Source organism: Triturus cristatus, chromosome 3_2, assembly GCF_964204655.1.
Source record: "Triturus cristatus chromosome 3_2, aTriCri1.1, whole genome shotgun sequence".
Lineage (NCBI taxonomy): Eukaryota > Metazoa > Chordata > Amphibia > Caudata > Salamandridae > Triturus > Triturus cristatus.
The window spans coordinates 367,352,835-367,379,777 of record NC_140584.1 but is presented as its reverse complement, the minus strand read 5'-3'; the positions used below and the strand labels follow the sequence as shown (position 1 = coordinate 367,379,777).

General features: G+C 48.9%; 1 protein-coding gene across 2 annotated transcripts in view; it reads right to left on the bottom strand.

Moving 5' to 3' along the window:
- The window catches only part of INPP5B (inositol polyphosphate-5-phosphatase B), a 957,269-nt gene that overhangs the window by 841,029 nt on the left and 89,297 nt on the right, over positions 1-26,943 (bottom strand). The window lies entirely within an intron of this gene.

The following is a 26,943-nucleotide window of genomic DNA, read 5'->3' as shown; positions in this document are numbered from 1 at the left end:
TACTTTGAGCATGTACGTATATGGGAGCAGGGATGCTGTGATTCAGTGACAGCCGGCAGAGGAATAGGACTGTGTCTGGGGCAGGGAAGGCTAGAGCAAGGCAGGAGGGATCTAACAATGATCTCCCAGTGCTGTAGGAGGTGGTTGGGTGAGGCAGGGCTGCGCTTATGCATCCCCTGCCTGATCCTCCCCAGATTTACCAGACAGTAAAATTGGGTCCAGTGTTCCCACACCTAGAAAATTCAGATTTGGAAACAGCAGGCCTTTGGTGATTGAGCACAGCAGAATCCTACCCGGGGATACCGATCCTGTCTGGCAGGTAATCAGGCCAGGCTGGAACAATTTTCAGAGTGGCGGTGATGCCATTAATGGTATATCCCTGAGGTCATAGGGATTGTGAAAAATCCAAGAGTCACACAAAAAAAGTGTAGCAAAAGTGCCTAGCTCACTCAGCAGGAGAGTGGTAAGGGTGTGTTATGTTGCTGGTGGTATATTTTGGAGCACTCATGGACGTCAATTAAGGGTTGCCAGGAGTCGCAACTGTGACCCCTGGCTTCACTCGTGCTCCCCCTAGCACTGCCCTGGCTACCCCTGGCCTAAGAGGTCTCTAAAGGAGTGACAGGAACAGAAGTTAAATTGAGCTCCAATGAGCCTTTTAAAACTCTTTTTATCCCACAGCAAACGGGGATGTTTGGCTATCATAAATACATTCAGCAGTGAAACTCTGATCATTGCTGTAAAAGAAAATGTTGCCACCATTCCTGAACTGGGGGCTAAACAATGGCCATAAGGGCCTGGCAGCTGAGTGAGAAAAGTAAGAGTTACCGACCAGGGGAACAGAGAGACACACCAGCCAGACAGGTTTCAAGGGGTGTGTGTGTTTATATATAAAAGAGACATCTGAGAGAAAGGAGAATAGGTTAGAGACAGGTGAGAAAGACAGTTCCAATGCATTCTGGTACCAAGGTGCAGAAGCCTAACTAACGCCAAAATATAGAAAATAAACTCTGTTTGTACACAGTTCATATTGGCTGACTCCTGTTGAAGACAACACAAGCATTCTGCACTTGGATGAGTCTGCAGAATCATTTTATCCAAAAACAGCATAAATCATAAATGTCAGGCAGAAGTCTCCTCAGACAGTTGCCCAAAGTTAGATCAAGCGGGTCTAGGTTTTATACTTCTAGTGAGCAGGTGCAAGTGTTACATGTGGGAGGCAGAGAAACTCGGAGAAGGTTGTCCTCAAAATTATTTGTGCAGGAACAAGGCTCTTACAAGCGCTGTAATTCAGGGCACCCCAATAAGGAAACAAAGAGAGGACATAGCAAAAGTGTCCATGAACTGTACTATAAGAAGCTGTTGAAAACCACAAATTACCTCACACGTTAGCAAGAGTCGGGACAGCCACAAAGTAAATGACGACTTGCCAGTGGAAGGGCAGCCAGGCTCCCAAATTACACAGAGTGCCAAAGTAAATAATGAAAGCTGCATCATACAAACACCTAACGTACAAGCAAAATTACCAGGAAGCCACATACAGTAATAAGATCAAAACGACTAGAGCAAGATGAGTAGACATATGGCCAAATGGATGCGGATCAAGGACACAAAAGAATCGAGAGGAACTGACTAACCTCATAAGCTCCTCATGAGGGGCTGAAGAAAAACAAAGCTAGTAAGGCCAGAGGTGGGACACAGATTACAAATGGGAACCAGTACCTGTCAATGAAGTCATTACTAATATAGTATGTCTGTGAATGAGTAAGAGGAGGGGATAGCTACATTGCCCAAAAATGGGGGGCGGCCATGACTCCCCGATTAAGTGACTGGGTGAAGGACGTGGATTGTGCAATGATAGCAGAAAAAACAGTGTTCAAGGGACGGGGTTGCCCTAAAAAATGGGATCATAAATGGGGAAAGTGGAAAAAATATAGGGGGGACATCTGCATTTCCCCCACAGTGGAATTGAGAAGGGAAAGACAAACATTGATGGCCCAATTAGACGATGCTATCGGAGCCTCACTGATGGACCATTAGAAATAATGTATTAATCTGATCCGGCCTGTCGATTGTTCCACTATATTTTTGATTCTGTTTCAATTATGTACTTTATAGAAAGAGGAGCAACCTCCAGGAACAGCTGGACTGGCTCAGTATATGTAATGGGACAATGTTGATATTTTGTTTTGCTCTGCCAAGATGACTGTATTATGCTATGCACCGATGCACCCTTGTTATTAATAAAAATAGTTAAAAAAAAAAAAAGAGAGATAGAGAGGGGATAGAGACGAAAAAGGGAGAGAATTTGTAAGGACCAGTGAAAAACAGGAAATATGATTAATGTGAACAACAACAGCTAGACGGTTGTAATATTCTCTAAAAAGGAAAGGGGTGTTTTACAGAACTAAGTGTCTGAAGTAATGGGGCATACTATACCTTTAAAAAGATAGGAAAAGACCAGCTTGACAATGCTCTTCATGTCTAGGGTTTTCCTCTTATTTTAATTGATGTTTATAGGGGCAGGCACCACTCCCCCGAGAAGAGAGCAGGAGACAGGTATAAGAGAAGCAACGGTGTGGAATAAATCAGAGAGACAGACTGAGAAGAATACATGTGAAATACAGAGAGAGAAGTAATGAGATGACCTGGATAGAAAGAATAGCTGAGAGGTCGGGAATGGGCATATGGGCATTGATTAGAGGTCGCCACTGGTTGAAGTTGAAACTCGTAGATTACCCTTTGCAACTCCTGGCACTGCTTTTGCTAATCCCTGGCCTCTGAAATGGTAACACCAGTGGCAAGAACACAGGGCAGTCATCCTTGTTTGTGTCAGGGCTCCTCTCCTTGTTTTCTGTAAATTTTTTAGCATATCAATAATGAATAATAGTTTATTATTCACTATCAGTGTAATAAAAATGGAGCACAGGAGCTGTAACAGGACATTCACTGTTGGCTGACGCAAGTTAAATAAAATTAGTTTAAATGTATGTTGTGTCCATTGTGGCAGGTGAGAATGTGTTTGTGTGAGAGAGAGCGAGCCTGTGTATGTATGAGAGCGTTTTTTTCTGTCTGAGCATGTTTGTGTTTGTGAGAGTGAGTGAGTGAGCGAGAATGAATAAGAATGAGTGTGAAGCGTGTTGGATAGAGTGAGGTAGTGTGAATGAGAATGAATGTAAGTGAGAATGTGTGAGAGTGAGTGGCAGTGAATGAACGTAACTATGAGTGAGAATTAATGTGTTTAATGAGTGAGAATGAGTAAAAATTAGTCACTAAAGGTGAGTACAAGTGATTATGACAGAGAATGTATGAGTGAGTGAGAATTAGAGAGTGAGTGAGAGTGAGTGCACACAAATGAGGGAGAACGAGTGAGTCAGAGTGAGTGATAGTAAGTGAGACTGGGTGAGAAAGAACATGTGAGTGAGACAAATAGTTAGTGGAAGAGTATGAGTGAGTCCAAGTGAGAGGTAGTTTGAATGAGAGAGTAAGAGTGAATGATGATGAGTGAATGAAAGTGATTGAGAATGGATGAGTTATATTGAGAATGAGTTAGAGTGAGTGAATGTATATGAGCTTGATAGAGAATGTGGTGCTATGCTTTCAATTCTGCAGTTGGCCGTGGCACACAGAAGGTAGTTCTTGGCATACAGAGGCACCACTGCAAGAGGCTAGCGCTGGTATTCTAAATACAATTCTTAGCATGACACGCACCTGTGACAAAATATTGGCACTGCCATTCTAGAGGTAATACTTGGCATTTGGGGACACTCATGGAAAAATTCTGGCACTGGCATACTGGAGCAAATTCTTTGGGCACCCATGGCACGATGTTGGAACTGGCACATGGGCAGCAATTCTTGCATAAGGGGGCACAATTGTGGCTTATTGGGGAGGAGGCAACCAAAATGCTGGCGCTGACATACTAGAGGTAATGTTTAACATAGGACCCATCCATGATATATGGAGAGCACCAATGGCAAAATTCAGGCACTGTCATATTGTATGTAATGTTTGGCCTAAGGGGGCACTCATGACAAAATGCACATGTTTAAACAAATTGTTGCTATGTTTCATTATTTTGAATACATGAAAAAGTATATTTTTTAATAAAATCTTAAAATAATTTAGGCTCCCAGTACAATAGGATATTTTGTGCCACTATATATTTATGAGATGAACACATAACCACAAAATATTTTAATACAAAGAGAAAGTAGTAAAGTTTCCCTGACATAGCTTATCCACACCCTAAAATAGGTGGTATCTAAAATAGACATCTGTGTTGTCACATTAGTCGTGCAGTTATGGAACTTTAGAAATGTTAATTATTGTAATCTAATCAGGATCATGTGACAGTGCTTCATGGGAAGATTTAGGGTGAAAGGACATAGTTTCACTTCTGTGATATCATTCAGGTCAAAGCGTGTGTGATGTCACTTACGCTACTCCTGACATTTTGGTGAATCGACGTCCACGGGAGCACTGGTGTGGTATCACACTATCATTTACAGACAGCACATTTTCTATTGAAATGGCCACTAAATTTGCACAGACATGCAATCTTACAGGTAAAATTATATAGCGCACAAATTCCAATGTGCGGAAATCATATTTCTGCAAATATTTATCATTTGTGCATCACCAAGTAATGTGCCTTGATTTGTCTTGATCCTATTAAAATCTTTGTTCCCATCAAACTTTATAATGACAAAAAATGTTCTTCATTCGTGCTTTCCTAATTGTTGATATGTTTTTAAATACATTGGCTGCACATTTGAATTTTGTTTTTGAAGGCACAGAAAATGTGATAAGTTAAACACAAAATGTAAGGGAATCTTTATTGCTTAATCACCTTCTGAACTCCAGCACGGTTATTTTTGGGATGCATCAGCATCCCTACCTCCGCACCCCTACTTCCAGTGCCGATGTAATCAGGACCTTAGCATGGCTTGCCTAATTGCCCAGTCACTCTTACATAGATGCCCGACTCACCTTCTTGTAATCCTTCTTCACTCCAAAACCCGGCCTATGGTCTGTCCTAGCTGGAGATAAAGCGTCTAAATAGTAGGTTTAGGATTCTTTGTGATGTTGGCACCTCCCATGATGTAGCCTAATCAAATCCAACCAACACTAAACAAAACAAGCAGTATAAGGTGTCTGTGGCTTTAGTGCTACACTCAATCAAACAGATCTTCATACCTGGTGCACAAGCTGCTATTGCATAAGGAAGCCGGCCAACATGTAGGCGTCCCATTCAAGGTCCTGTTAGGAAAGCATATATGATGCATGCTTCCTTAGATTCCTTTTCCTAGGTTTAAATCTTAAACGAATGTGTTGTTTTGGCAGTTTCACAGAAGCCGATGGGGTGTCATTTCTCACTCCATTATCGCTCACCATTTTCTATGGAGCCATTTCCTTTATTTGTTGTGCAAGCCTTAGTATCACTAAACTTTGGGCAATGTACGGGTTAAAAAGGGTCTACGATACAATACTACTAGTAATAGTTCTTGTAATAAGATCATGTTTTTACATGATGCTTATGTAACAATTTTTGCCAATCAAATTGCTATAAATATCATATGTTATTGTTACCCAATTTTATAGTCTTGAAGGCGATGTGCTTGTCGCGGATTACGAGGCACTTTGCACTATGAGTCTCTATGCGGTGAGTGTAGTCTCATGGTGGGTACGTGGTCAGTGGCAACCCTTAGCACTCCCAAAATTACAACTTTGGCTTTAGGGTTTATTTATAATGCATGTTTTGACAACAGCGTGTGTGTGTACGTACAAAATACAACCAAGGGTAGTAACAAATTCTGATTTTCTACAAATGCACAAAATACACTGATCCCCGCAGTGAACCTCTGGACCATAATGGGATTCATTAAAGCCAATATCTGAGGAGGAAGTGAAGCCCCAAGCCAGGATGCCTACTGTGCCTTAGGCAGTGTATCGATCACTTGCCGAAGGCATTTCCATTATTGTCTCAGAGTTGGACAAATCTTGCAGTCTTCTTAGTGGTCCATGATATCTGGAGGGTTGTAGTGGTGCCCACTCTCTTGAAAAAAGACAAGCTGTGAGATGGCCAATGCTAACAACTTTCTCACTGTCATTCTGCTGCCCGCCTTGGCTCCAATTTGGCAAACGTGTGTGGAAATGTGTGGCTTACGAGCCCTTAGATTTCCATCAAGTGAACAATATTACTGACACTTTATAATTAAGCTTTCACCACGGTTGCAGGATAGAGACTGCAATTGGTAAATGCACTGGCTGATATCAGGACCATCCTGAATCAAGCAGGGGTGTAGCTTGGTCAGTAAGACTAGGGGGTTGTGAGCATCAGATTGTCCGACAATCAGGCTGGCGTATAATGTTTAAATACGTTTATGACAAGCGGCGTGCATAAGAGGGGCCTAAGGGGCAGTGGAAAGGGAGAGAAATGTGGGTTGGTAGGAGTGCTAAGCAGTGGCGGCTGGCATGTAAGGAGGGTAGTGGGCAGGAGAAAAAAAATACAATTTATTAATATTTTTTTTTAAATTATACTTACCTTCAATCCTGACGCGAGTCCTCCTCGCTCAGGTCCAGGCAGACAGGGAACTGCAGGAACCAATCCTGGTGCTGCCTTAAGGCAGCATAAAAGCAGCGGTGGGAATTGGAGGGAGAGGTCTCTCTCGCTGCTCCCGAGGGCACTAGAGCCCTATGCAGCTATCTTGGATAGCTGGGTTGGAGCGGTTTAAACTGTGCATATCTGGCTGGCTGTCGCAAATGGGCCGGCCAAAAAGACATGCGCACTTTAAATCTAAAGTGCCCTGCCCATCACTGCTTTCTGGTGCTGTCTGACTGGCAGCAGCAGAAAGCAAAAAGCCATGTCCCACCTGTCCTGACGCTCTGCTTGGGACGGGGTTTTGAAAAATAAAATGGTAATAAATTAACTTTATTACCATTTCATTTTTCCATATCTGGGGGCAATTTGGTTAGTGGGGAGACGCTTTTCCACCTTAACAGAGCAGCCACCTCTGGTGCTAAGAGAGAAAACACAATATTATGTAAAGTAACCAATATTTTTGAGAACTTTCAAAACAGAGAGGGAGACAGTGTGCGTGCGTTTGTGTGTATGTAAAAATCCCTGGTGAAATCAGACTGACCTCTCACAATCCCCGACTGAAAGCACCTGTAAACGATTATTTATCAGAAAATACATTTACTGGGAGAGTGTAAAACCCCAAACACTCACTGAAGCTACGCCCCTGGAATCAAGGCAGTGTGGAAGAAATGGTCTCGTGCAACCTTTCCACTGCATTCACAACTGTGGATGCCACTGTTCTGACTCAGAGATCAGCAGAGATGGGAATCATAAGCATCGCCGTGAATCCTTTTTCAGGGTCTTCAGACCCACTCCCTCCCTCCGCTCGGATCTGAGAAGAGGGCCATGCAGTTTGGATGATGCACGGTTCCTTCGGTCTCCTATGCTTTCTAACACCTGTATTCAGTGCAGACTCTCATACTTGAATAGAGATTTGGCTGCAATACAAATTGTTACCAGCTGTTTTATCAGAGATTTCTTAAGGCATGCCAAAGTGGACAATTTCCCAGGGCCCCAATCTCCTGAGGGCCCCCCTGGGAAATTGCATTTTTCTTTATCTAGCTCACCTCTGTCTATTTCCATATCTCTGTCTCTCTCCTCTCTGCCGACGGCTATCACTTCGTCTCTTTCTGTTTGCTCTGTGGAGTCATGGATTTGTGGGGCTCCAGTAAGACCTATTCCAACTGTTTTTGTGTGATCCCCATTTCTGAAAGTTTGTTTAGCATCATGTGGTCTTCAATTAGCAGAAAATGGGCAGCAAACTTAAGAATAGGGGGCCTAAAAATGTTTTGCCTGGGGCCCCAAAAATCCTTAGAAGACAATGTGTTAGATGGACAACAATTATGTTTCATCACCGGTCCTGACTGCTGAGTACCTTGTAACCCTGTTGCAGTAGCGGCTACGGGGTGGTGTGGGGGGGAGAGGAGGAGGGAAGGGGAGAGGAATCTAATTTATTTTTAAAGGACTTACCTTTAACAGGTGGCCGGCTGGCCACCGCCTCTCCTCCGTCCTCCTCATCTTCCTGCTGCGGCCAGCAGCAAGAAGCACCCGTGCACAAGCTCCCCTGAGCCAATCACAACGCTGCAATGCAGTGTTGTGATTGGTCTGAGCACTGTGGATCGGCGCTCTGACTAGAACAGGGAGCCTGTGCATGTTCCTGACCAGGCTGTGTAATGCAGCCGGATAGGAACATGCAAAGTGCGCATGACTGTTTGGTCGGCCCAAGCGGGCTGGCCAAACAGTTGATGCTCACATAGGGCGTGCAAACCACTCGTCCCTCTTCTCTGGCCAGCCCGCCCCGCCACTGACTACAATAGGGAAAATATAAAGATAATACCGATATGTTATTATAATTCTATTTTTCCATTTAGGCACTGGGGCGACGCTCCTCTGCCGTAGCGGAGGAGCCGCCATTGCCTGTTGTAGAATTAACCGTATACAAATGTTATGTTGCCACCATTTAATGTGTTCCATGCATTTTGTTTTAACCTGCTTTGTATTGTCCTCATGCAGCCTTCTTTGTGACTTCTAGTGACCACTCTACTCTTTTGTTGCTCTTTATTTTGTATGTTTGGCTAGCCGTATATGCTGCAGCCATGTCGTACTATTATTACCTGTGTTTGCACTACAAATTCTTGAGTATAATTGTTGCCACGGTACAAATGAAACCTGTTGTGCGGTGCCTTGAAACCTGTTTTCTGGTGGAGTTCATGCTACATAAGACAATAAATAAATAAATACTATCCCCAGTCTGCTGACGACACGCAGCTGATTATTGAACTTGAAAAGCAGGCTCTGCAGGAGCCATGAGGATCAGAGGGTGTCTATTGGCCAACAAACAATTGCTCGGCCATCATTTCCATGGGCTCGATGTAAACAAAGCGCAGATGCCAATTGTGGGTGATTTATTACCGCGTGGGGCACTTTACATGGTACACTATAGATACATAAAATAGCAGAGTATAGGCAAAAAAACTCTGATAAATAAAGACTCAGGGAAGCTATGAAGAAGAATTATAGTTTTGATTTTTTGGGAAAGTAACTAGGTTAGGGGACATTCTTTTTTTAATATTTGTTTCCAGAGTTTGCGCGCCTCTTTAGTATGGGGAAACCCTGATGCCTGCTTCCAAAGGGAACCCCCAGGACATTCTTCTGACGCAGATTTATCCCTAAAGGTGCAGGTAAATCCGAGTTCCAGGTATTGTTTCCATCTTCTCAGTAAGAGACTCATTTTCCTCCCTAAGGAATAGCTCTCCTGCGTGGCGGCCTCTTGTTTGCATCCAAGACTCAGCTATGGCAACAGTCCCTGCTGCACCCCCACGCCCCCAAGTGCTTGCTAAGCTGCGGTGTTTACAAAGTGTGGCAGTAAAGAGAGTGCAGAAAGGAGGAAAAATAATAATGCATCCGAGTATGCAGAGGTTGTCATTGTTTGACAACTGTCTGGGCAGAGGGTTCAAATTAAAATCATGTGTCTTGTACATAGGTCCTTATATGGCGGTGAGGCCTATGAGCTCACTAGCTATCTCTATCACAACACACCTGCCCGCAGTGATGTTTTGTTGTTGTACAGTTTTATATAGCGCGAACTCGACCCGAAGGTATTGGAGCGCTTCACATGAGCACCACTTGAGTTACAGAAGGACACAGGGCTTTAAGTGAGATGAAAAAACTGGGGGTCTCTCAAATAGGCGTGGTCGATGTAATTAAGGGCGTGGCTTAAAAACACGTAAGCTAAAAATCTGCGTTTAGCACCGTGTGCCGCTCGACTTGTATTTTGCTGTTCCTGTCATTGCATCCAGATATATGATACAACAAGTAACATCATACCTACAAGAGAGGACTGTTGGCTTTGTCAAAGGTTGCTAGTTTCATAAGATAAATAAGCAGCAACTATGGCTTGTTTATAATATTGAAAAAACTTCCACATAAAGCCCTGGTGACACCACCACAATGTTGCTGCTCCTGAGTTTCAAAGAGAAGGGAAATCCAGAGAGAAAATTACTCTCTGAAGGATTTCCCTTCCTCTGCAACGCTCACCACGCGCACATCGATGTGCCTGCTGTCACTGCAGTCCGGAAAAAAAAACTGCCAGGGCACAAAACAGAGCCCGATAGAGACCCGTTTCGAGGCCCCCTTAAGAAACTCTGCCGGTGCTCAGCCCGGTGAGACCCGGCCCACTAAAAGCCCTGGAAGGACACATTCATTTGTGGTAGGTAAGGGGAGATTAAGTGATTTGCCCAGAATCACATTATGTCGAGACAGCGCCGAGGCTCGAAGTTGGCTTCCCAGCTCCAAAGTAAGCAGCTCTGGCCGTTACGCCGTCTTCAGTTGATCTTTTATCTTATTCGGCTGCGAGCTGTGGAAGAAGGTGATTTTGCATCTATGAAAACTGGGCAACCACTTGACCTGTAGAAGGCATGAAATACCTTTCTTGTTTGTTGATTGGCCGGGAGCCCAACGGCTTCTACTGACACCAGCACCTGGAATCCACTAGATGGCGTTCCAAGCACTTCCCATATAATAAAATCTACACCAATCATTACTCAGTTTGGAAGTCAGGGCCTCGGACATCTCATTACCACAGGGTGCATCACATCCTGCAAATGTTGGTTTATGGGCCCCTAAAATGCCACTTAGTCTGGCCACCTCCAAGATATACAAAGGGCCTGAATGATGCCCTAAGGGGTGGGCACTCTATGCACTTTGTCCTTGTACCCAGGGCTTTAACCTCTTCAGTGCCCATGACGAGATAGTCTCGTCATGGAGCACGGTCGCGCTGTGCCCATGATGAGACAATCTCGTCATGAACCCCACCCACTAATACAACGCCCGGCACAGGAGGGGGAAAGGGCGTGGCACAGAAGGGGTTAAGTTGAATAAAAAACTGGGGGACTCTCAAAGGGGCGTAGCTGGTGTAATTAAAGAGTGTGACTTAAAAACTCATAAGCTAAAAATGTGTGCTTAACATAGTGTGCCACCTGACTGGTATTTTGCTGCTTCTGTCCTTGCATCCAGATATATAATTATAATAAGTAACATTACACCTACAACAAGCCAGGACTATTGGCATTGTCACAGGTCATTAGTTGCATAAGATAAATAAGCAACAACTACGGCTTCATGTATATAACTTTGAAAATGCTTCAGTTCTGAAATGAGACTGTAAAAGAACTTTAACGAGTCTCTTTGAAGTTATATCAAAGGCATTGAAGGGTGGTACTGCTGCAGAGTTAAGATTTATTTTTTACCCTGACAGTGAGTGCAAAAATGGAGAGCCCGATAGGGATCCATCTCAGCACCTACTTTTTAGAACAGCCAGTTCTGAGCACCGGCATGACCCAGCCCACTTAAAACCCTGCTCCTACCTCATCTCTGCCTACGTTGCCGTGTTTGTGCAAGGCTGCCCGGGGGGGTTGCGCAGCAGCCCCCCTTCAAAGGGCAGCCGCCTTAGTGCCACAGGAAGGCACTGGAGGCACCGGTCTAGTCCCTGGGCCACGGCCAGGGAGGACGTACGGCTAATCCACTTCCGGGAAAGGGGGAGGGGACAAGGGTATTTAGGCTGTCCCTGCGCGATGTTCGCCCTCTTGTCCCTCGACGTCTCGCCTTGGTTGCATCTTGTCGTCGGTCGTGTCTCGTCGCGTTCCCGCGCCCGGTATGGCGTTCATTGTTCGGTGAGTTGGGCCTCTGGGGGCCGGTTGTCACTGATGCTGTGGTTCCTGTATCAGCGCTGCTAGGGCATTTTGGCGCCATGTAGCACAGTTGCCTTGTGCCTGTTAGGCAAGTCTTAACTGCACCCCCGTGTGAGGCAGTTGCTTGGCCTTCAGTCTGGCTCAATGTGTTGGAGCGAGATCGGGGAACAGGCGAGTGGCGGAGCAGGGCGCCTCACGTTTGGTATATTGCCGGTTTTGGTGACCTTTATTTAGCTCGGAAGGGGGAGCACTCAGGGCAAGAGAACAGGAATGGCCTCAGTGTTTTCTGTGCGGTTGCGGGCTGGTTGCACTGCTGTGGATTCACGGCCGTCGGGTTGTGGGGTTATTGGCCTGATTGCAGGATGTGCCCCAGTGTAGATGGTCTAAGCGAGACGCTAGCCTCACGTGGCAGGGGGTGGGGGAGAGCGATGTGTGCATTAGTGTCAGGGCCGTTTCTAGGTGTTTTGCTGCCCTAGGCAAGAATTGAAAAATGCCGCCCCCTCCCTTTTACTACCATCACTCTCTCCCCCTGTCAATCAGGCTAGAAGAATTAATGCATTAGATATTCCCAAACTCATGTATTTTGCAGCCCTCCCCCTTTCGCCGCCCTAGGCGGCCGCCTATTCTTGCCTAATGGTAGAAACGGCCCTGATTAGTGTATGGTTTGTTGTTGTTCCTGGTGAGGTGTTGCGGGTCAGCAGGGGCCAGGGCCCGCGGCGGGGGCGGGCACCGCTTTCTGGCAGGGCGCATGGGGGGGGGCGGTCATGGAGCGAGAGTGATTTTGGGCAGTGTGGGTGCTCTTTTTCCCTCCATTCTCGTGGGTTCCCCACGGCTCCTCGCCAGTTGGTTGCGGCCCAGGAATGCCAAGCTGTGCTAACGGGCAGTCGGACATGATCCTAGGAAAGGATGAGACGAATGTGCGTCGGCACCGGGGCTCCGGCCCGCGCAGGCCTGAGGTCGAGGGGGGGCAGTGGCCGCGTGCTCGACCACCCCCTTCTGACAAGGCGCTTCTCTGGAGACCGCATGCCCGCGGGAATTGTTGTGGCAGAGAGTGTCGCGGGGCTCCCTCCCCTGTTCAGTCAGGCATCCCCATATCAGGCGGGGTTGGGGTAGCGAGCATCCCGTGGCTCCTCCTCCCTCCCTTCACGTTTGGCATTCCTCGGGGCCCCTTGGTGCCCGGCACTATCGGGAGTAACCATTAAGTTTGTCCGCAGGGTCCCGCTGCATTTGGTGGAGTGGTGTTCCCATCGGCGTTGTGGCCGGTAAAAGAGTAGAGCCACGTGCTCTGGGACCGGGATGGGAGCAACCTCCGGGGATCATCAGCTTGCCTTTGCGATGCTACCCGCCCGACTCCATTGTATCGGAAGCCCTAATTTTGGTACGGTTACATAGCGCAAACGCGTTTTAGAGGGAACAGTCCTGTTACAATTCCTGTAACCCTCCCGACACGACCGGGAGTGCTGCCCAGTGCCTTACAGGGTTGGCGCTGGTCTCTGGTGGTTGGGTGCTGAATCTGCTGCGGCCCTCCTTCCTGTGGTTGGGCGTGCCGCGTAACTGCATTGTTGATCGGGGCGGGTTACACGAGTTTATAATCACAGAGCACCCTGGGTCTCGTTGCTCCACACAGCGCGGCTCACCCTGGGGTGGCGCTGACTCAGGGGGCGCATTGGCACTGGCCTTGTGGTGTCCTGATGCTGCACTTTAAGTCTCTACAGTCCGACACACACTGTGTGCTGCACCGTTTGATACATCGCGACGGAGCGCTAGGGCATCCCTGCACGGAGGGGTAGGCGCTGGACGAAGTGTGGGGCTGGGAGCATAGCGCGTTTGGAGCTGGTCCTTCTCGTATGCGCTGGGGGATCCTGCCACGAGCTAAGGGTACTGCTGAGGGAAGGGCCTCGTACTTAGCCACCGAGTGTGCTGGACACAGAGGGGGGGGGGTGCTCAGTTAGTAGTGTCGTTTGGTTGGCTACAGTTGGGAAGTTGCCACGGGATGAAAGATTACGCCCTTGGAATGGCATCGAGATGGGCATTCCGCACCCCTAGACGTTGAAATTAGGTACTCGTCCAGAATGGAAATAGGAACTGATTGGATGCTCGCTATGCTTTATGAGATGCAGGCAAGGCGACCCCTGGTGGCCACCTCATACATCTGGATTGTGCGGTTTAAAGTTAGGAGGACACAGCTCCCTCACTTACAGCCCGCCTGTATTTCACCGCACTGCAGGCTGGTGGGGGTGATCATGGAGGGAGCCAGTGGAAGGTATTAGGGGTAGTTTCTTTGGTTCACCTTATGGTCGGGTCCTGTGAACGGTTTGACCCAGGGGTGCATTACAGAGGAGCTCAGGCATCTCGGGGGAGCTCAACAGACCTGGCTGATAGGAGGAATCACACAAGTTTCAGGTCGCAGGGGACCATTCAGTAGCCTGGTACGCTCCTGAGGCCAGTTTTGGGGGCGTTGATAGCCTCAATTGCTGTCAATCTTTTTTCCCTACAATTTTGTGCGTTGGGCAGCCAAGGTGGGTCCACGGGGCCAGCGCATCTGCAGCCCCGACTCGTGGGGTTGCCGGGCCTCAGTAGGGGAGGTCGAATGATTGTGTTTCGTGCCGCAGCGGATGAATGGATCTGGTGTTGGGGCCTTGGTTGCAATGGCAACTGAGGCTGAGTGGCCTTTTTCCTGTCTTATTTGGTGGTTTTGGACTCTGGGTGGAGCGCAAGAGTCAAGGGTGGGGGCAGCTAGCCCTCGGATGGCTTGCAACTGAGCTATAAGGGTGGCCGATCTCACATCATGAAATAGAAGCCCTGATTACCCAATAGATGGCCTTGTTGTAGGTAGTGCTCCTCTTGTAGTAAATATAGGGGTGCAATGACATGTGCACAGTATGTCATGCAACTGGAGCTCATGTTTAACGTTTCTACACCTTTACGTTCACATACATTTACATTTGTATTATCGAGAGGTATTTCTCCATGCGTGTTAGATTAACGCTAGGAATGGTGATCAGTCAGGCTTCACAGTATCGGGACATCTGGTATATGCGCGTGTGCTGCTGGTCGGTCCGAATACCATAGTCTTTGCCTGAGCAAGCTGGGTAGCTCTGCAGATTAGTTTTTAGCATTCCTTGAAGCTTGCGTAGGGCTCACTCGGCTCTGTTGGTGTCTGTTATATTAGCCGTGTCCTCTTGGGACTTCTCACCGCAGTGTACGGGATCAGTTGGAAGGTGTGCACACCGCCTTTGGACCAAGGCTAAGCAACAATTTTTAAGCTTAAGTGTTGAGGGTGATGTTAAGTTCCTGGGTCCTTTGGAAGCGCTTCATAAGGTAGCATGCCCCAGCGGCAAGGAGCAGCTAGGGTAGTTCACGTGTGCTTTTTTGACCATGAAGAGAGTAGGCATCGCGGGCCCTGGCTCACTCTAAAGTGGGCAAAGATCACACACACCACAGGTGCCGAGGCCTGCACCGAGGCCTTGCCCTCGGGGTCCCAGGTCACTTCTGAAATGGCTATGGCTTCAGATGCTGACTGGATGTCCGTTGTCATTTATTCGATCATTAAACGATTGGTTATTTGCGGGGTTATCCGCGGGTGTAGAGTGTTAGGCTCTTTTTGTCTTTCCATCGGGTCTGTTTGATACAGAAGGGTGGTTTTTGGGCACAGCCGTGTGGTGTGTCTTTCTTTGTCAGATTGGGGTTAGCATGACGTTAATCTCCCTGTTTGTCACACATGGTTTTTAGACGGTGGTGTGAACTAGCCCTGTGCTGTGGGGGCAAATGGACGGCATGCAGTTTCGGATTGAGTAGTTAGACCTGTTATCAGTATTAAACACACCAGGTACTTGAGGTACTGACATTTGTACACAAACTACAGGTACTCTAGGACACATGCCCTCCTATACACTCCAGACACGACTGCCCCTCCCTGCCGCCCCCCCCCCCATAGGGTGCAAAAGGAGACTAAATACTTGTGGGGTGGGCAGGCTTTGACAGAGGTTGGTGGCGAGTTCGCACATCATCCGGCTCATACGATGATTCCGTAGAGTTTTGGCGCAGGGCACAGGCCGCATCTTCTCGCTGTGTGGGGTTTTGAAGTGTGGTCGGGTCAAGCGACGAAGGAGAGCATTATCGCTTGGTAGATCTGGGCATGCAGGAATGCCAGGCAAGATTGTAGAGTAGGCAGGTAGTGGTACGTATTGGGGATTGGATGTTTGTCTCACTGGCAGGCCGCCATGCAAAGGGAACATGTACCTAGGTCAGGCAGTGCCAGGTTAACAGGGACCACTTGTACTAGAATAACAGGAGTGGTTCCCACCATGGTTGGTCAGATGGGATGCTGTCTTATCTTTATTTTCTCGGGATCCCCTTACTCCAACACTCATATTGTAAACTGAGGAGGCCTGTTGAGGCTGTTAGAACTGCATTAGTTTAAAATGACCATGGCCTATGAACTTTCAGGTACTCAATTCGTAGAGACTTGCAGGATGCATTGGTCAAGTCATACTCCTTGGACAGGACTGCCCCATCTCGATCAAGGGGAAGTAAGCATTATATGGATTGGCAAACGTTGCAGACATCGGTGGTTAGCTCGCACACATGGGTGTGCTGGGAGTTGGGGGCAGGTTAGCAGGCATCTTCTTGTCACTTCTCCGCCAGAGTCAGCAGACCCCTAAGGTTACAGCGCGCTCAACTACATGCCATGTTGGAGATAGGGCCAGGATGAAAGGTTGTGCTGACTGAGGCGCAAATCCAAAGCGACTTTGGTACCTGTCCAAGGGGTACATCTGGTTGGCCAGTATGTAATTTCAAGTACAACCAAGGACCCCTCTACCTTTCGTCGTATCCTGCCTCCTGCTTATTCGTTGTTTCTGCTGAGCTTGGGGGCAGATTTGGCAGAGTAAACCTTACCGATTCACAGGCGGGATATGGGGGTGGTGGTGGTCCAACATCTTCTACAGGACCACTCCCTGTCTACTTTAGCGGGGCTGGTTGTCCATCTTCGGCACCTACAGCGGCTCACAGGGTAGCAGGAAAGCTTCCTTTATTTCGCCGGGGATGGGAGCTGGCAAGGTCTAAAGCCTTGTGGCCAGATTCGGATTAGGCCAAGACGCACCAGTTATGGTGCAACGGGCACTAAGCTGTAGAATCAGTTAAGTTTCAACGTAATCCTGGTATACCGTCAGTTATAATCACAAGCCGTTGGCGTCACGTGAACAGGCACTTTCTGTCAGCTGGCGCGGGTGCGAGCTATTCCCAAGAGAGTGCGGGTTGCCTTGTTGTGCTGGGATGGGGGGATGGAGCACTTATGCGGACATCTACCAGAGCACATTTTGCAGCCATAGTTAGGTTACATTGATTTTATGGCTGGCAGGTTACGAGTTGCTTCAGTAAGCCAAGTCACTTTGGAAGTTGTCAGCGAATTGCCGGACTGCAACGTTAGGGGTTAGCCGGTTGGCAGACCGTTTAGAGGTGTGCTCCTCCTCCGGCATGGCCAGGCATGAGTCCTGGTGCCTATAGCCGGCCCTGTGATACAAGTTCACAGGCAGGTGGAGCGTCAGAACGGAATGGGGCTTGGGTCCGACCGCGGGTCACAGGTGCAGATCCGGGCCGGTCCACTTAGCAGTTCAGTTTTGAGGTCGTCGAAACAAGTACCATGGAGTCGAGTAACAACAACAGGTGCTATTTGTCACGCCTTATCGCCTTGGTTGGCAGCTATGCAGGTCGTGGAAGTTGTCTTCCAACTGGGGCGATATGGTCCAGGTGTCTGGGGGAAACGCCTGGGTTAAACTCAAGGGGGCTACAATGTGTGGGAAGAACACTTGGCATTCCCAGTATTCAAAGAAGAGAGGTATTTATACTTTGGTTCCTCTCTGGTTCACTCTGTCCTGTCTGCTCTCTGGTAAACTAGTGGAAGTTTGGGGAGGGCAAGGCTTCACTCAGGGAGGTGACCAACGGAATGCGACGGACACACTCCGACTAGTGCGAGACTCAGAGAACTGAGTGAAAGAGGAAGCAAGGCGGGCTTGTCAAGACTCGGAGGGGGGGGGTGTGGCCTCCGCCGAATATATTGGTGATTCACCTGGGAGGGAACGACCTGACCACGCTAGGCAGAAGAACTTTGCTTCAGGACATGAGGGACACTTTTTGCCAGTTGAGCATCACCCTGGGGTCATGCGAACTGTGGTGGTCAGAAATGACACCACGAACTGTTTGGAGGGGAGCACGCTCGGGGGACGCTATTGAGGTCTCACGGAGGAAAGTCAATCGAGCCATGCGCAGTTTCACGGAGCAAAGAGGTTTTGGCTTCATCAGGCATGGTCTAATACACGCCAAGTCAACAGGGTGCCTGGAGGGAGATGGGGTGCACCTCTCTAGTTTAGGTTTGGATCTTTTACTTCTGGACCTAGGGGAAGCCTTGGCAGCAGCAGGTTGTAAGTAAATAGGTCTACCTTGGTGGGGGGCCCTGGTTGTGACGGTGGCCACTCCCAGGGCTGTGGAGGAGTTACAGGGCGATCCAGAGTCTGCAGATACCAAGGGGTACTTCTTGCAGCAGCACAGCGTGGTGCTAAGCCAGGATACCCAGGGATGTCTTAGCGTTGTCCCCTGGAAGAACGACGGCGCCCCGTTAGTCCTACGGGCGGTTGTGGGTCTGAGCAACCGGGTGCTGCCATGAACGCTCCACCCACCTCGTTCAGGGGGGGGGGGCGTGAGTATGCTGGTGGTCCACGAATGGGAGGGGTGGGCCCTCCAAATATTTGGTATGCACCAATTGGCGTCTGCCATGGTGTAATTTAGGCTTATCAGACGGGCAGGTGGCATAGGGGTTGGCCTGCCCTGGGATCGCCCGTAAGATAACCCACCATGTTTGCATATTGGTTATGCTAATAAACCTGCAGGAATATTTCTCCACTTAGAAAAGTGTCGTGTGGTTTATTGATGTATGATATGTGTTATGTGACTACATTTGCCGATATTGGCACTATGCTTTTTAGCGCATATACAAGATTGCTGCGCTCCTGTGGGGCAATTGATTGGTGACAGTATTGAGAGCCAGCCTACACTACAGAATCTTATTATGAAGGTGCCACTTTTCAGATTGCGGAGTTTAGCCCTAATCCGACCACCTGTGGAGAGAAACCTAAGTAAACACCAGTGGGAAAAATATAAAAAGGCATAGGGCAGAGGGCTGGCCCCAGGGGTTGCTCCTCCACTATGGCGGAGGAGCGCCACCCCACTGGCTCAGAGCCAGCAGTTGAAAAATAAACCAGTACTTTACTATTGTTTTATTTTTCAGCGGCTGGCTGAGCCATCGCTGTAGGGAGGTAGTGGGGCCGGGCCATGGGAGGGAGGAGGAATAAAGTGGTATGTACACTTCTAAGTGGCATATCTGTTTGGCTGCCCGTCTTAGGCTGGCCAAACAGACACGCACAGTTATGTTTCTCCAACCCAGCTATATTACCCAGCCGTGTTGGAGAAACAACACAGACTCCCTGTGCCTGTGCGATCATTAAACTAGCCCGCTCAGGACAATCCAAGCGCTGCTCTCATGCTATTGTTAATAGCATGAGAGCAGTGCGGAGATTCCCCAGGGAGTCTATTATGCTGTCCCAAAGTCTTCTGGGTCTAGGAAGCAGCAGAAGACCGAGGCAGCCAGCAGCTTCAGGTATGTTTTATTTTATTTGTTTATGATCAAATCCACCCACTCCCCCCCATGCTCCCCCTCCACCGCCCCGCCGTGCTCCCCCACCACCTCCACCCGCCTTACCACCGATTTCCTGGACACCATGGTCTTTCCGAGGGATTTAATCTCAAACTGCCAAATTCAGAGGGCCCGAAAGAATATTTGACCCCGGGTAATTTAATTTCTAAAAAAGGAAAGGGGTAGAGATTCTGCCCGTCCTGTTGTTGGGCCGCTCCCACACTTCTGGGCCATAGACAAGCTTCGGCAGCACACTACACCATCAGGTAAATAATTGTGCAAAAAAGTATGAGGTGGGGGCTGGTCCGTTCTGCATCTGGTAGCCCCCTCACCTCAGTTCCCCAAACCCAGATAGTCTTTATCAGGTTCTTCAGATTGGGGGAAGGGGTGGTTACCCCACGATATGCTTCCGCAAAGGGGCACAGAAAGCTCTCTATACACCAGTGAGAATATTTTTAAGAGAAAGGAATGGGATGTGGGGGCAGCCCTTTTGTCCTCAGGAAGCCCCAAATCCTGAACCAGAGAAAGTCAGCTTTAAATAAACCTATCAACAAACCGGTTGTTTTCCAGAGAGCAGTTGCAAGCGACATCCTAAACGACGAAAGCATAACTCATCTTGTGTATGATGTCACATGAAACTCTCATGTGCATATCTCCCCGTCATTGACAAATGCTCCATCTACAGTTTTATGTTGAGAAGGCCCCACTGTCTATACTCCTGTAAGCAAGAGGTGGAAGGAGCAAGCTCAGAGCCAACTCTACCCTGAGGAACAGTCTGATGCCATTGGTCATCTGTAATACCTGTGATATTTTCTGACTGTAAGCAAGTTCAGAACCCGCCTATAGGAACGCAGTAACCCATGCATTAATACACACAGCATTTTCTAATAGAAGCTGTCTAATGCCTAGTTCTAAACACACCAAGTTTGTACCAGATTAACTGGAATTTAAGTAAATCAGCCAGAAATCATTCATGTTGGGGAACTCAACTAAGTTGCAGTTCTGGTTCTGCCTTCAGCAGGGACATTAATCTTGAGTGTGGCAAATACCTAACAACTGTAATTTAAAAGTGTGTAAGGAAATACAAAATATAAAACATACTCCGTATCATGCAGTAGCGATGCAGAATTCTCATTATGGTCATACCTACATCTAGTGGAGGAGTGTGGCTCAATGTTTAGAGCGGCAGACCCTGAAACAGAGTTCTGGCCAGGGACCAGGGTTCGATTCCCGCCTCGGCGGGGCTCGGGCTCAATTTCCTCGGACCTGTCTCTTCTCGCCTCGGTGCCTATTCTAATCACGGGCCCCACGCTGCAACTCTGGGCAATAGCTTCCTTAGCCTCCACACCGGCCCCAACAGCACTAAGGATTCCTGGCTTCATCCTGGGGGTGCCCAGGAGTGGACACTTCACAGGGAACGCCAGGAGGGGTTCCACAGCGGTATGAGTATCAGCGCCAGGAAACCGCAAAAGGCGACACCGCAAGGTGGCCGTCTGGTGACAGTGCGCTCTATAAGTACCTTTACATTTACATCTACAGTTATTCCTTACACTGATGATTATCAAACAGGATGATCTACGTTTGTGATTGTTAAACAGCTTTGAGGGATGTAGTTCACTAACAAAGCTGTGTTGAAAGTGGCATGTATGACATTATTCTGAGCTGTTTTTAGGTCTAGCCTGGCGAAAGCAGCGCATGCGCTGCACCATGAAGAGGACCTTTTGGAATCGATTCAGCCAAATCTGAATGCATGAGCGTCCAAATGGACAAAGATGGCTGCTCACGCGTAGGGACAAAAAAATGCACGTGCATGTGGACAGCCCGACGCCATCTTTGTGCACACGCTTGCATTTTTTGTCCCTATGCGTGCATGGCGGCGTGCTCGCGCGCAGCTACCGCTCGACCCCAGGAGCTGGCGCGAGGCTTCCCGCAAGCATTGTTTTAAGACTTGTGCCCTGGATGCCACCATTAGGCCAGAGGTCGTGTCATGTTGCTTCTAGCGAGTTCCTATTTGAGCTTATTAGTGGTTTTAAAACTTTGAGAATCCTACTACTGAGTAAACAAAATCGAAACTCGATGAGCTCACCAGCTCTCCTCGCTGATCTCTGCCCATCGCTGTCCAGCTGTCTGCCCGGCTTTCCTCACGTTCAGGGCTTCTCTTCAGCCTGCTCTTTCCAGCTCTCTGCTTCTTCCTTCCCGCCCTCTGCTATTGCTCCTTTTCATGCGTCTGCCTGGGGTGCCCTCTGTCCAGCCCACTCTACGGCTTTCTGCCCCACTCCCTGCCCCGCTCCTTGCCTGGCTCTCTGGTCTCCCTGCCCGGCTCTCTGCCACAGTCTTAGTTTCTTTGTCTCTGTCTCCCTCTCTGATCTCCCTGCCCGGCTCTCTGCCCCAGTCTTAGTTTATTTCTCCCTGTCTCCCTCTCTGTCCGACTTTCTGCCCTACTACTCCCTGCCCCGCTGTGTGCTCGGCTCTGCCCCGCATTGCCAGTTTTAAGTCACGTTTGACCTCTTTGTCGCCTGTTATAAAAACTTAAATATAATAAGTAATTTAATTATAATATGTAATTATAGTGATTGAGTTCCACTCGCGCCTTCTGAGTAAACAAAATAGAAACTCGATGAGCTCACTGGCTGTCCTCGCTGATCTCTGCCCAGCTCGCTGTCCAGCTGTCTGCCCGGCTCTCGTCACGTTCAGGGCTTCTCTTCAGCCTGCTCTGTCCAGCTCTCTGCTTCTTCCTTCCCGCTCTCTGCTGTTGCTCCCTTCCATGCTTCTCCCTGGGGTGCCCTCTGTCCAGCTCCCTGCCCGGCTCTCTTTACGTCTTTCTGCCCCACTCCTTGCCCCGCACCTTGTCTAGTTCTCTGGTCTCCCTGCCACAGTCTTAGTTTCTTTCTCCCTGTCTCCCTCTCTGATCTCCCCGCCCGGCTCTCTGCCCCAGTCTTAGTTTCTTTCTCCCTGTCTCCCTCTCTGATCTCCCTGCCCGGCTCTCTGCCCCAGTCTTAGTTTCTTTCTCCCTGTCTCCCTTTCTGATCTCCCTGCCCGGCTCTCTGCCCGAGTCTTAGTTCCCTCCTTAGTTTCTCTCTGTCCGACTTTCTGCCCTACTACTCCCTGCCCCGCTGTGTGCTCCGCTCTGCCCCGCATTGGCCCCGCTTTGTGCCCCCCCCCTCTCTGCCGGGCCATGGCTGATGCAAACCCAGTGGAGCACCTGATGGAGGAGACCAGATGCTCCATCTGTCTGGACTACTACACAGACCCGATGACCACGCAGTGCGGACACAACTTCTTCCGTCCCTGCCTCGCCCGATGCTGGGCAGGAGTGGCCTCCATCTTCTCCCTCCCCGAGTGCAGGGAGGCGTCACCCAAGGGTGCCCTGTGCTCCAACCGGCAGCTGGCCAACATTGTGCAGATCGCCAAGGACTTCTGCCAGCAGGCGGCGCAGCTGCGGGTAGAGGGGGAGTGCGGCCGGCACCGCGAGAAGCTGCGGCTCTTCTGTAGGAAGACGGCCATCTGTGTGGTGTGCAGAGAGGCCAAGGAGCACCGGTCCCACAAGGTGGTGCCCCTGGAAGAGGCGGCCCTGGAGTACAAGGTAAGAGAATATGCACCCAGCTCACTGTGTGCAACACAGACGCTTGCCCCATTCATCCATCCATCTACCCACCCATCCGCCCGCCTGTCCATCCATCCATCCATCCATCCACCCACCATCCATCCATTCACCTTCCCACCTGACCACCCATCCATCCTCCCATCTATCCATCCACCCACCCACCCACATATCCACCCCCCACCTGTCCATCCATTCAACCATCCATTCATCCACCCGCCCTTCCACCCATCAATCCATGCATCCACCCATACACTCAATCCACCCACACATCCATCCATCCACCTACCATCCATCCACCCACCCGTCCATCCATCCACCCATCTATCCATCCCCATCCATACCCTTCCTTCGTCCAACACCCATCCATCTTATTCCATTATCCACACATCATCACATTTCATCTATCCACCAGACACCCATTCATTCATCACCATGCTCCATTCATCTACCCATCACCATATTGCGTCCAATCATATATCACTTTATTCCATCCATCCATCCCCACTCATCCACCCATTCATCCATCTTATTTCATTCGTCCACTTGTTTCAATTATCCGTCAGGCACCCATTCATCCATCGACTTCTTACATTCATCCACCCATCACCCTACTGCATCCATTCATATATCACTTTATTCCATCCATCCATCTTTCGGCTATTCATTCATCACCTTGTTCCATTCTTTCGCTCATTAACTTACTGCATCCATCACCTTATTCTATCCATCAGCTCAAACATTCAAACATTGAAAATGCAATAGGTCTCGCCTTTGATTAAGTTAAAACCATTTGCTTTGTTAATGGTATTGTATAGCAAAGCAAATGGCTTTAAATTAATAAAAGGCGAGACCTATTGCATTTTTAATGCTTGTTTTTTAACGCTGACGTTCTAAATTAAAAGGGTGTAACCTTGCAGTTTCTGCTTGAGGCTTTATTGGGCGTGTAAAGGACCTCGGAGGAATGTTTCTTGTTTATTGCACAGATTTAAACAATAAAATACACAAGGACCACAGTCCGTTTCTTTCAATGGCCCTCCGGATGCACGTGTGCCCTGATCGCACTGTAGTGCGCCACACGGCCACAACACGCCTCGTAACATGCAGCCCGAGGGAATAAATAAAGGCGCACGTGACCGCTCGAGGTCAGAGTGCACTAGTACCCAACAGGCCCGGCTCACAGAATTTTTATTTGGGTGGGCCAATAGTGCATTCAGGTGGGCCACTGCGAGCCCGATTTGTCACTTATATGTCTAGCCAGGCCTGCTTCAGGGCCCTTCGTTATATCTCCTTAGTTTACAAGGGCCAGTAAAACAAACTCTTTTCTTCCAAATCTCTTTCTAAATGTTATCACTCTCAAAAAGTGTTCTTTTCCATGTAATGTCCCTTTGATGGGAAGAGGAGGTTTCTGAGGTGAGAGTATCAGGCAAGTGACACTTCTTGGGATCTCCCTCATGACCTCCTTCTCGGATTCCCTCACTGCTACCCTCCTCCAGTGCCCCTCATCTCTCCATAGCCCCTCCCCCTCATGACCTCCTCCTCAGACTCCCTTACTACCACCCTCCACCAGTGCCCCTCATTTCTCCATAGCCCCTTCCCCTCATGACCTTCTCCTCATATTCCCTCACTACCACCCTCCACCAGTGCCCCTCATATCTTCGTAGCCCCTCCCCCAATGACCTCCTTCCCGGATTCCCTCACTGCTATCCTCCACCAGTGCCCCTCATCTCTCTGCAGCCCCTAATGACCTCCTCCTTGTACTCCCTCACTGCCACCCTCCTCCAGTGCCCTTCATCTCTCCACAGCCCCTCCCTCAATGACCTCCTCCTCGGATACCCTTTCTGCTACCCTCCACCAGCGCCCTCATCTCCCTGTTGCCCCTCCCCCAATGACCTCTTTCTCGGATTTCCTCACCGCCACCCTCCATAAGTGCCCCTCATCTCTCGTAACCCCTCTCTCATATGCATTTCATTTGTTGTATAGCGCTACTCGTAGTGTAGGGTGTCACAGTACTTTACATCATGCACACATTATACAGTGACAATGAATCAATCATACAAGTACGTAATCAGTCTACAGGGAATGGCATATAAACCAATGAGGATTACAAGGTATAGGAATCACATCCCATCCATACTGGTGGGCAGTATATTTTAAGAGGGTTTTGTCAGGAGAAACACAAAATCAGGACTTAAAGAGTACTCCAGTGCTTGGGGATTGGCTTTACTAATAAAAATGTATATCTGCTCAAACGAACACTTTTTAGCAACATTGGAATAAAGAAAGACCTAGGAAGTTGTAACTATATCACAACACAAAAAAAATTCAAGTTCCAACTATACCCTTCAGGTTTGCCTGTAGCTCTATGATAGGATTGTAACTTCTCAACTGCAAGTAACACAAGAATCTCTGTGACAAATGCAGTAACCCACTGAGCTATCCACATAAAATACAGTTTATCTGCATTTCAAAACCACCAACAGACAAAGGATTGCTCTTCAGCAGGATTACTAATCACCAGAGTTATCTGGATATTGTTTTATTGTAAATTAAGCATACATGAAGTATGTGTGTTGCTGGCCCTTCCTTGATTTTAAAAATAATAAATAGCCACACATTCTCTTACCTGCTGGTTCGTTGTCACAGCCAATCTGATAAGCAGCCAGGAAAGGTGAATCAGGACAAACAAACCAGGGTGGAATAGAAAAGGAAATATCCAGGCAGCAGAACGGTGAAGGTTACAGTTAAGGTTGCCCGGTGCCAAAGAAAGGATTTGTCCCCTTCCTGTGACCCAGTTGTACCTGCACGAGTGGGCAGGGACACAGCCCACCTTTCTAAAAGGCGATGCATGATTGGGGGTGCCTGTGAGAGAGCCCAGGCCCAATCATGCAACTCCTAGGAAGAAAAACAGAACTTTTTAAATGAAAGTGGCCATTTACTACCGGCCTTCGAGACCGCACTGCCAGGGCCAGACTTATGTTTGGGTGGGCCAGGCGCATGTTTGAATAGGCCTGGCCCATCCTGCCAACTTGCTAGAACCGGGCTTGGTACTCAAAGCACCGGTGTGGGCTTCGTCTGTAGGGTACCTCTATATCCTGAGCAAGCCTGTACTGAGAGGGCCTGGTCAGATTGCACAGTCCTTACTGAGATGGCCTGGCCAGATTGCACCGGCCTTACTGAGAGGGCCTGGCCAGATTGCACAGGCCTTACTGAGAGGGCCTGGCCACATTGCACATGCCTGTACTGAGAGGGCATGACCAGAGGGCCTGGCCAGATTGCACAGGCCTGTACTGAAAGGGCCTGGCCAGATTGCACAGGCCTTGGCCAGATTGCACAGGTCTGTACTGAAAGAGCCTGGCCAGATTGCACAGGCCTGTACTGAGAGGGCCTGACCAGATTGCACCTGCCTTACTGAGAGGGCCTGGCCAGATTCCACAGGCCTTACTGAGAGGTCCTGGCCAGATTGCACAGGCCTGTACTGAGAGGGCATGGCCAGAGGGCCTAGCCAGATTGCACATGTCTCTACTGAAAGGTCCTGGGCAGATTGCACAGGCTGTACTGAAAGGGCCTACCCAGATTGCACAGGCCTGTACTGAGAGGGCCTGGCCAGTTTGCACAGGCCTTTTCTGAGAGGGCCTGGCCAGATTGCACAGGCCTGTACTGAGCAGGCATGGCCAGATTGCATGGACCTATACTGAGAGGGCATGGCCAGATTGCACAGGCCTGTACTGCAGGGGCATGGCCAGATTGCACAGGCCTGTACTGAAAGGGCCTGGCCAGATTGCACAGGCCTGTACTGAGAAGACCTGGTCAGATTGCACAGGCCTGTACTGAGAGGACCTGGCCAGAGTGCCTGGCCAGATTGCCCTGGCCTTATTGAGAG